This window comes from Diabrotica virgifera, chromosome 8, assembly GCF_917563875.1.
Source record: "Diabrotica virgifera virgifera chromosome 8, PGI_DIABVI_V3a".
In the NCBI taxonomy this organism is placed as follows: domain Eukaryota; kingdom Metazoa; phylum Arthropoda; class Insecta; order Coleoptera; family Chrysomelidae; genus Diabrotica; species Diabrotica virgifera.
The window spans coordinates 31,613,069-31,623,077 of NC_065450.1; positions in this window are offsets into that span (position 1 = coordinate 31,613,069).

A 10,009-nucleotide genomic window follows, 5' to 3' on the forward strand; every position below is an offset into this window, starting at 1 on the left:
TCACTAATATGAAATATAGGCAAAAAAATTGCAATATAAAAATAAAAGTCGACAGGTTTCGGCATTTTTTTAAAATCGAATAACTACTGACAAATATCGAGGTGGGCTCTTTTCTTTGGCCCACCCTGTATTTATATATTGCTGTGTTCATGTACTACTAATATAGAAGTTTGAATAAACGTTTCTCTCATTTTGCAACGATTACAACGATAGTTATTGCAAAATATTTATGTAAAATGTTACTTCTCAGAAATTTATATTTAAAAAAAATCATTTTTTTCAAAAAGGGACGCTTAGCGGATTTAAATTTTGTCTTGGATTGTCTATTTTTGAGTTGTAGAAGATATTCCAACCAAAAAAGGTGAAGATATAGTAAATTAGATAATAACATGTTTCAAGCTCACCGTGAGTTCGTTGTAGAATCTCAGGATGCATTGCTTTCAGACATCTTTTAATCTTTCTGACTTTGAATCACATTCTCGAGTGCACTCTTAAATGTGTTTACTGTTTCTTCAGTGTGACTTTTCATGTGTCCTTTTGAATAACCTTTTCGAGCAAATAGCTTAAAACAAAGTTCACACATAAAAGTTTTTCCTTCAGTGTGACTTTTCACGTGTTCAGTTAAATAATTTTTACGAACAAACTGTTTAAAACAAATTTCACACTGGTGAGGTTTTTCTTCAGCATGCGCCATCAAATGTGCTTTCACTTGATGGTGTAGAAGGTATTCAAGGGTATTATTTATAGTCCACTGTCAAGTTTTTATAAAAATATGAGGAAATAAGAATCCTAATCTTTATATCACCTAACTCTTCCGTGGAACTATTTTTTCAGAACCTGCTAAATTTGTTAGATGACCTGCCCCATAAAAGTAGAAAAATTTTATGCGGGGACTTTAACATTGACTATGCTGCTGCTTGTGCTACACCAATAGGGCTTTTCATCGATTGTCATTTGTTTCGAGCTTCTGTCATGTGTCACATAATATTAATATATCTCCATCATACGTCTTTGGTTTTTATCATTGGTATATCCAATAACGTATGACGTAGATATATTAATATTATGTGACATCTGACAGAAGTTCGAAACAAATGACTGTGAATGAAAAGCCCTATATCATTGGTCGACATATTTCAATCGTATGGTCTAACAATGCACGTTGATTCTCCTAAAAGGATTACAAAAACTTCATCTACCATAATAAGGCACGTAGCCAGGATTAGGTTTGGGGGGGGGGGGCTAATTTGATGAGTTGATGTCGGGTCTGCCTCATATGTAAACTTAAATGTAGCAGAATAAATAGTGTATACTTAGTGTGACCAACTGCAATCCAGTCGAATTCGGGACACGGCTGAAAAAAAAATACCTGAAATTCGGGACTTCTCAATGAAAATCGGGCCATTTTTTTATTGATATAGAACGACTATTTAACATTATTATGTTGACAATTACATTTTTGGTGGGATTAAGCCACAATTGGTTTTAATGATAATTACATTTTTGTTAGTTATTGTCGTTTCGACTTCCAATCCAGAAATCGTTCTCAAAAAAGGAAAAATCAGAAAATTAACTAATGTTGGATTGTCATGTAAATATAACCTTGGGTTGATATAAAAATGTAATTATCATTACAACCAATTGTGGCTTAATCCCATCAAAAATATAATTGCCAAACATGCGAACATGTCACAAGAAAACAGCTTCAGAACATTTTTATGTTGATTACTTCTTCCTATACTGTTTGTTGAACGATTGAATTTACTCAAAAATTAAAAGAAAACCCATAAGGAAAAATTACCCGTAACTGGCTGTATACCATTAATTACAAAAATTGAAGAAAGACTTCTGTGTAAAAGGTATATTTATTAAACCCCCAATAAAGGGCTACATTAAAAGACAGAACGTTTTCGCTCTAAAGAGAGCATCATCAGTGTTCTAAGCCTAAAATAAGTACAACCATAATTAGTGAAGACAAGAGTAAAAAAATTTAAAGGTTGACCAAGATAAAAAATTAGGTTATACTTACAAGCTCTACATGCCAAGCCACCAAAAATACATAGGTTAAAACCCTTAAAACGCCGACCAAAAGTCTTACATTGGCGTGTATTATGTTAAACCCTGGCGATGGGTGAAAATGAAAAAGATATACCTCACAACATTATATAACTCTACCACGTGTATGTGGGTGGTTGAGTTGATTTCTCTGTCTTGTGAATACTCAAATCAACTCAACCACCCACATACACGTGGTAGAGTTATATAATGTTGTGAGGTATATCTTTTTCATTTTCACCCATCGCCAGGGTTTAACATAATACACGCCAATGTAAGACTTTTGGTCGGCGTTTTAAGGGTTTTAACCTATGTATTTTTGGTGGCTTGGCATGTAGAGCTTGTAAGTATAACCTAATTTTTTATCTTGGTCAACCTTTAAATTTTTTTACTCTTGTCTTCACTAATTATGGTTGTACTTATTTTAGGCTTAGAACACTGATGATGCTCTCTTTAGAGCGAAAACGTTCTGTCTTTTAATGTAGCCCTTTATTGGGGTTTTAATAAATATACCTTTTACAGAGAAGTCTTTCTTCAATTTTTGTAAAAGAAAACCTTTAAAACTCAATCCGATCATATTTTACATTGACCTCACCGAACAAAATATATTCATTGTGGTCTTTGGATATCATTAGATATGATACCTATTAGTATTACACTCTAGAAATTGTCGATTTTTTTCGTCCCACCAATTCAATTAATTTGTTCTCAATTCTTAGAAAAATAACGTATTCAAAATTTCAAAATAGAATTTTACCAAAACGTTGAAAATTCGGATGGCCCGGAAGCCTTGTCCGGGACGCCGGGACACAACTTCGTAATTCGGGCCATGTTCCGGATTTTTCGGGCTAGTTGGTCACACTATGTATACTTATAATAAAAAATAATGACGATGACGGGAAGAAATAAATAACATGAAAGACTTTTAACTTTTAAAATATGTGTAATTGAACAACATATATACAAGTTTACTTATTTACAAATTAAACATACAATTTCCGGACAGTCTATTATAACTCCTGCTTAATTACATTAAATACAGTAGTGTGGTTCAATTCTATGAAATTATAGCAACAGTCTCCTTTTCTTCTCGCCTGCAGTCAATTACATCATAGGGTTTTATATTTATATCTCGATGGGTGGCTACCAGAGCCAGTGCGCTCAACCTTTTATCTGACATTAAACTTCTGTGAACACTTTTCACCCTTTTCATTATTGAAAAAGTCCTTTCCACACTGCAAGTGGTCACTGGCATAGTAGCTAATACCGTCAAGAGGTAATGTATTGTCCGGTAGTATGTTTTGTCACATAGTTCAAGGACTTTCAAAACTTCAGTCTCCTTTTTCAGTTCTCCTTTTGTACTGTTACACCACAGTATATACTCAGCTTTTACAGCAGCTAGAGACAGATTCCACTCAAAATATTCAGTTAGATTTTCGAACAGATTTACTTTTTCAGGACTTGTAAATCCCGGAAGGAGGATTTGAAAACTAGATAAAATGTCTTCATTCGCTAAAAACCTTTCTGTTAAATTTTGAATAAGTGAGTCAACACATAGTATGTACATTGTTACTCTGAAATAATCTTTAACTGAATTAGTCTCTGGATTTGAACGATGTGTCTGGCATGAAATCAGCCTGGGAATTGCCAATTGACGATCAAATATTTCCTGACTTAGTGTTTTAGCTGATGTAAACATCTCACAATAAAACACTGAAAACGTTAGTTTTCTATACTTCCACAAAATTTATTACAACTATGTTATTACTACAGCTGTTTCGGCAAAGTGCCTTTCTCAAGTGATATATTTTACAATGTGTTTGCCTTTTTAAGTATTTAACTGAAGAGGCTGAGGAGTGGGGAGCTGTTTGTCTCGAGTTGGTCATTCAGAATTATATCTGTATTTTTCAATTTATTAATTTCCATTGTTTCTAAAAGTGATAGCTTAAGGCCTTTATTTTGAATATGTAGAATTTGAAACTCTTCATTGAAAGAATGATTATGATCTAGAAGGTGAAGTGCGTATGTAGAAGTGTCTCGATCATAATCATTCTTTCAATAAAGAGTTTCAAATTCTACATATTCAAAATAAAGGCCTTAAGCTATCACTTTTAGAATCAATGGAAATTAATAAATTGAAAAATACAGATATAATTCTGAATGACCAACTCGAGACAAACAGCTCCCCACTCCTCAACCTCTTCAGTTAAAGACTTAAAAAGGCAAACACATTGTAAAATATATCACTTGAGAAAGGCACTTTGCCGAAACAGCTGTAGTAATAACATAGTTGTAATAAATTTTGTGGAAGTATAGAAAACAAACGTTTTCAGTGTTTTATTGTGAGATAAAATGAACTTCCATCAAGTAACGGTCGAATCCATCAATGATGTAAACATGTCTCTAAAAGCATTCATTGCATTGTTTCTCATAGATTTCAATAGATCTCAAGACTCCAATAATGTTTTTGCATGGTTAATAGTAGACACCATCTCTAGATTGTTTGCTTAATGCCAATATGTAAATCGTTGTTTTGTAAATCTGACACAATTTTTGTCCTTTCTCTGAAAATTTCGGGCTGAAGCCCCTCAAGCCCCCTCCCTGGCTACGTGCCTGACCATAATTGATTATACTGTCTCAGATTTCTCACCCCTTGATGTCCACTCTACAATTATTAATGCTGGACTATCTGATCATGAAGCAGTTTTCCACCCAGAACTTTCGTAATTTCCAAAATTTATGCTTAACCTCTGAGTGGTGATTTCCTGCTATGGACGTGGATAATAATTTCAGTGATTTTTTAGATAAGCTTGTCTGTATCTTCAATAAAGTATTTCCTAATGTTTACGAACAAACTGCTTAAAACAGATTTCACACTCATAAGGTTTTTCCCCTGCTGTGTGTACTCTCAAATGTACTTTCAAATAACTTGGTGAAGTAAACTGCTTAAAACAAATGTCACTGGTGAGGTTTTTCTTCAGCATGCGCCATCAAATGTGCTGTCAAATTACTTGCTTGAATATATCGCTTAACACTTTAACGGCCGTGTGTACCAAATATGGTACACACTCATACTTTCCCAGTCTTTGTGACCATATATGGACACACGTAATATGCTGTTACTTTCAACTGTGGCTGTTTCAAGAACATAGGTCCATATAAATTATACATGAAGTTAGTTAGTTTGGGCCTGCCTGAACACTTATTTTATGTTCTAGGTAGAATGTTTTACGCGGTAATCGAATTCTAAGTTATAAAAATATGTCTATGGTCTGTACCCACCTGTACCGCTTTCTGACATACGTTTTTCACTAAATTATCAGTGAATATGTGTGTTATCACTTAATTTTAACCAAAAAAATGGCAAAAAGATTATTTTTAATCGAATTGCAGAAAATATTGGAAGACATTGATTTTTTTAAGTGATGGTGTAGACTTGTAGACTATAATATAACTGAAAGCGAGACTGATTCAGAGTCAGACAGTGTGGGTAATGAGAAAAGAAAGCGTGATTGTGTGGAAGATAAACTTAGAAATCAAAAAATTCCTAAACTATGAGTAGCAAATGTTTCTAAACAGGATACAGAAGACGTTGAACATAACCCTGTGAATTCAAGTTTCGGTGGGTCTGATGATAGTAGTTCTGGAAGTGGTTTAGATTGTACAAGCAAAGTATCGGATTTTCAAGTAGTATGGCAAGAAACGAATGATACTGAACTTAATGACTTCGTATTGTCTCCGGAACCAACACATAGGCAGAAGGAGCTCAGATTTGCAGACCCTGCGGATTCTGACAGCCCGATGCAGTCTGGGTCCCAGAAACGCCGAAGCCCAGGTTCTTATGAACCTACTCCATAAGATAGGAGTGATATAATGGACCTGCCGTAGGAGGTCTAACTGTCTGAAGGCCTCACAAGTGGGCCCTGTCCCGATATACCGTACCATACCATAACATTGAAATGCCATGCTTGTATTATTTAAGAGTGTATATATTAATATAAACCGTGGTGATATATAATTATTGTAGTTAGTATTTATTAATGTAAAGTCGAGTACGACATGTCATTAGGCTAGGTCGCTACTACTGTTGATGTTTATACTCGCAGGTCAAATACCATTAAATAAAGTAGTATATTGAAGTGGTATTTATTATACATTTAAATAATTAAGGACCAAATGCAATTTTTCTAATTAATCATATTTCCGTTACAGGCAGTTCGTTGTAGAATCTCAGGATGCATTGCTTTAAGAAAGCTTTTCATCTTCCTGACGTTGAATCAGATTCTCGAGTGCATTCTTAAATGTGTTGACTGTTTCTTTAGTGTGAATTTTCATGTGTCCTTTTAAATAACCTTTTCGAGCAAATAGCTTAAAACAAAGTTCACACTTAAAAGTTTTTCCTTCAGTGTGACTTTTCATGTGTAAAGTTAAATAAGCTCTTCGAGCAAATAGCTTAAAACAAAGTTCACACTGAAAAGTTTTTTCTTCATTGTGAGTTTGCATGTGTTCAGTTAAATAATTTTTACGAACAAACTGCTTCGAACAAATTTCACACTCATATGGTTTTTCTCCAGTATGCACTCTCAAATGTACTTTCAAATAACTTGGTGAAGTAAACTGCTTCAAACAAATATCACACTGGTGAGGTTTTTCTTCAGCATGCGCCATCAAATGTGCTTTCAAATTACCTGCTTGAGTATATTGCTTAAAACAAATTTCACACTCATAAGTTTGTTCTCCAGTGTGAAATCTCAAATGTACTTTCAAATTACCAGCTGTAGTGAACTGCTTCAAACAAATCTCACACTTATGAGCTTTTTCTTTAGTGTGCACTAGCAAATGTGTTTTCAAATTACTCGTTTTACTAAAAAGCTTAGAACAAATTTTGCACTTATAAGGTTTCTCTCCAGAGTGAACTCTCAAATGTTTTACCAAAGAATCTCTCACAGTAAACTGCTTCAAACAAGTTGCACAGTTGTAAAGTTTTTCTTCAGTGTGCACTTTTAAATTACTTCCTTGAGTAAATTGTGGATTCGTATAATTTTCTTCATGAGATGAAGGTTCAGTTAATGCTTCCAAAATTTCCATTTCGTTATCTTCGAGATAATCTAAAAACCAAACTGACTATAATATACATATTTGAGTATAAGGGAAAGTGAATGTAAAAACACAAAGATGTAATACTAACCACTATTACTAACTTGGCAGTGTATGAAATGGCTCTGTTGGAGGCATTGGAGAGGAAGGAACAAGTGGACTCAGTCTACACTGACTTCTCCAAGGCCTTCGACAGAGTCAATTTCGACATTTTGCTTGCAAAACTCCTAAATTTAGGATTTACTAAGGAAGTCATAGAATGGATATCAAGTTTTTTAAAGGATCGAAAACAAACGGTTTCTCGGTTTTCTATCTGAATCATTTGAGGTTTTATCAGGTGTCCCCCAAGGAGGCCACTGTTCACCATTACTTTAATCTCTTTATAAATGATATTTCTGATAATCTTGAATCATCAATTTTTCTTTTTGCAGATGACTTAAAGTTATATAGATGTATAAAATCTATAGCTGACATACATATATTGCAAAAGGATATTGACAGGTTATGGGACTGGAGTATACAGAATAATCTTACATTAAATATCGATAAATGCTATTATATCTTTTTTTTAGGGAGAATAAACAATATGACTCAAACAATCAGGTCCGTGCGAAGTTAAACCGAAAAAGTCGGGAAAAAAATGTGATCGATGCCATTCGATTGTCCATTGATTGTCCACGTTTGTCCACCATGTTATTTCGTTAGTCCACCTATCATTTTGTTTTAAAACAAAAATATTTTTCGGGCTAACTTCACAAATCCACAAATTTTCGAAAATTAAAAAACTCTTGCTATATTGTTTGTCCATGTTTGTCCACCACATAATTTTTTTTGTCCACCCACTGATATTTTTAAAATAATTTTTTTTATATATAATATATTGCTTACGGATAATAGGACAGTACCGCCGAAAAAGCACTTCGACATTAGAGTGAATGTTTATGCGGTAGCAGAATCTCAACTACCCATTTGTCCACACCCTCGCAGCGTTTGTCCAACCCCCTAAAGTGCAAAACAACCCCTTGAAGACTTTAATTTATTTTTTTTAATTCTCAACCCGGGCCAAATTCACGTCCGCTTAAAAACGCATTTTAACGTTATTTCAGGTTCAGAATCCCAACTATCCGTTTTTCCACTCCTTCGCAACGTTTGTCCAACCCCTTAAAGTGCGAAACGACCCCCCTGGAGATTGTAATTATTTTTTTTTAATTCTCAATTCGGGCTAATTTCAGGTCCCCTTAAATGCGTATTTAAACGTTAATTCGGGGACAGAATCCCAACTACCCGTTTGTCCACCCCTTCGCAACGTTTGTCCAACCCCTTAAAGTGCGAAACCACCCTCCTGCAGATTGTAATTATTTTTTTATTTCTTAATTCGGCCAAACTTCACGTCCGCTTAAATGCGTATTTTAACGTTAATTCGGGTGCAGAATCACAACTACCCGTTTGTCCAACCCTTCACAGCGTTTGTCCAACCCCTTAAAGTGCGAAACACCCCTTGTTAATTGTAATTTTTTTTAATTCGGGCTAACTTCACGTCCGCTTAAATACGTATTTTAACGTTAATTCGGATGCAGAATCCCAACTACACGTTTGTCCACCCCTTCACAGCGTTTGTCCAACCCCTTAAAGTGCGAAACCACCCTCCTGCAGATTGTCATTATTTTTTTATTTCTTAATGCGGACTAACTTCACGTCCGCTTAAACGCGTGTTTAAACGTTAATTCGGAGGCAGAATCTCAACTACACGTTTGTCCACCCTTCGTAGCGTTTGTCCAACCCCTTAAAGTGCGAAACGACCCCCCACCCCCCCCGCAGATTGTAATTATTTTTTTATTTCTCAATTCGGGCTAATTTCACGTTCGCTTAAAAACACATTTACATGTTATTTCAGGTTCAGAATCCCAACTATCCGTTTGTCCCCTACTTCGCAGCGTTTGTCCAACCCCTTAAAGTGCGAAACCACCCCCTGTTATTTGTAATTATTTTTTTTATTCCTTAATTCGGGCTAACTTCACGTCCGCTTAAATGCGTATTTAAACGTTAATTCGGGGACAGAGTTCCAACTACCCATTTGTCCACCCCTTCGCAACGTTTGTCCAACCCATTAAAGTGCGAAACCACCCTCCTGCAGATTGTAATTATTTTTTTATTTCTTAATTCGCGCTAACTTCACGTTAGCTTAAATGCGTATTTTAACGTTAATTCGGGGGCAGAATCCCAACTACACGTTTGTCCACACCTTCACAGCGTTTGTCCAACCGCTTAAAGTGCGAAACCACCACTCGTTAATTGTAATTATTTTTTTATTTCTTAATTAGGGCTAACTTCACGTTCGCTTAAATGCGTATTTTAACGTTAATTCGGGGGCAGAATCCCAACTACACGTTTGTCCACCCCTTCACATCGTTTGTCCAACCGCTTAAAGTGCGAAACGACCCCCTGGAGATTGTAATTATTTTTTTATTTCTTAATTCGTGCTAACTTCACGTCCGCTTAAATGCGCATTTTAACGTTGACTCGGGTGCAGAATCACAACTACCCGTTTGTCCAATTTTGACGTATGTCAAAATTTTGAATGTGTTTTAAATATATTCATTTTTTTTTTTCGATTCCTGATAAAGCTAATAAATATTTTTGAAAAATTAAACGCAGAATGAAATATTACATTATTACCGAGGCCGAAAGTTCCTGAAATCTTCCCTAATGTTTATTTTAATAAGTTACAAGGGTAAAACTAAAAGATAAAATTTAGTGTGATTTTTAATTTCAAATATTTCATTTAAAAGAAACTTTTAAAACTAAAAGATAAAATTTAGTGTGATTTTTAATTTCAAATATTTCATTTAAAAGAAAC